This window comes from Fibroporia radiculosa (assembly GCF_000313525.1).
Source record: "Fibroporia radiculosa TFFH 294 genomic supercontigs, scaffold27988, whole genome shotgun sequence".
Lineage (NCBI taxonomy): Eukaryota > Fungi > Basidiomycota > Agaricomycetes > Polyporales > Fibroporiaceae > Fibroporia > Fibroporia radiculosa.
This window is the reverse complement of record NW_012133040.1, coordinates 2552-4135: the sequence shown is the minus strand read 5'-3', so window position 1 is coordinate 4135 and position 1584 is coordinate 2552. Positions and strand designations below refer to the sequence as shown.

Below are 1584 nucleotides of genomic sequence, written 5' to 3'. Positions count from 1 at the left end.
TATTCCATGGATACTCCGGCATGCATCTAATCTATATCTAATCGCTATCTGATAAGATAAGATAGGCGTGCGCTTATGCTGGAATAAATTCAAAAAACTGTGACAGGTTGACATCCTTGAGGCAGAAAGGAAAGCCTATAACTGTTAAGGGACCTAATGACTGAGGATCAGGAATTCAACGGTTAACTGTTACTGGGACTATTATACACGCTAGTCCTACACTGAGACTAAGGTTGCAAACTGAGCTGCTATGTCTGATAGCGGTTTGAGAATGTATACTGGATGAAGTGAAGCTTCAGACTAAAGACTAGAATAGACAACTGAGTCTATTACTGAGGACTGTCCCTATGTAGATATGGTAGGACAAGAGGACAAAACTAAAGTACAGTAGTGAAAGTAGTGCTACTTAAATAGTAGAGCGAATAGAGTTTGATAAGTATGAAACACTGAGTTGGATCAGTGATATACACAAGACAGGATGAAACACTGAGTTGGATCAGTGATGTACATAAGACAGGTGTCACTGGGTTGTATCAGTGATGGAGTCGAGACATGATAGATATGAAACATGATAGAGGCAAGACAGGAGACAGGTGACAAGTGATAGATATGAAACACTTGATGTCAATGAAATACATCAAGTGATGGGGTCAGATGTATAGTACAGGGTCAACGACGAATAGTAGGAAAAAGAAACAAACCCCCCATGAAACTGTAACAATAACAGGAAAGAAGCTAAGTCCAGAAGGCAGAAACCTCTCCATCCTCCTCCTAAATTTGACATCAACCATATTCCTCCAGAGTATTGCTGCTCTAAGGAGAAGCTTCAATTGCATCTAGACTATCTCTGCAGACAAAACGCAGAGCTTGAAGAAGAACAATGCAAGGAAAAAGCAGCAGCATGTGAGAAGAATAAAGTCCCTCTTCTTGAACAAATCAGCAAACAACCTCCCCCTTTTAACAAAGGAGGTTGCTGGATACCTCCACCAGAAGGTATCAGTTTTTCCAGAAAGACTTGTAAGGACTTTGTTGCTATCACTCTCCCTTGACTTGCTGCCACCTCTAAACATTTAAAAATCCTGTACAAGGTCCCAAAGTACAAGGACCTTCACCTCACTGGTCAGGACCTTAAATACAACTTTGATGACTTCAAGCGCCAGTTATGCAAGCTGGTATATATTCTGACTGAGAAAAAGGAAGAATTTACTCATCTCAGGTTTCATCATGTATTGAAGCTTACTGAGGACATAAAGAGAATAGACCTAAGACAGTTACATTCTCAATACTTCCATCACATAGGGAAAATAGTCAAATTATACAAGAGAGGATATCTGGGCTGGGTAGACACTGTCTAGTATACACTAGTACAGGTTTTGATAGTTGTATCATCTTTTCCTTGTTGAATGATCTTGTTTATCTTTTGGAATGGACACTGGTGGTACAGAGACTTACCACTTCTTCAAGTAATTACTCAGGGAGAAGCATTTGTTAGAACCAACCCAGCAATAAATTCACATAGAGTAAAAAGAAATTAGCTTGTACAATTTTTACCTGGAATTCTATTGATTCTTTGAATCAAGTTTA

At 39.3% G+C, this 1584-nt stretch overlaps 2 annotated features.

Annotated features, from left to right (window-relative positions):
- Nucleotides 1–1160: 1160 nt before the first annotated feature.
- Nucleotides 1161–1181: a sequence feature (Short protein (FIBRA_09319, CCM07001.1) was converted to a misc_feature.).
- Nucleotides 1182–1240: 59 nt separating this feature from the next.
- Nucleotides 1241–1249: a sequence feature (Short protein (FIBRA_09319, CCM07001.1) was converted to a misc_feature.).
- Nucleotides 1250–1584: the final 335 nt, after the last annotated feature.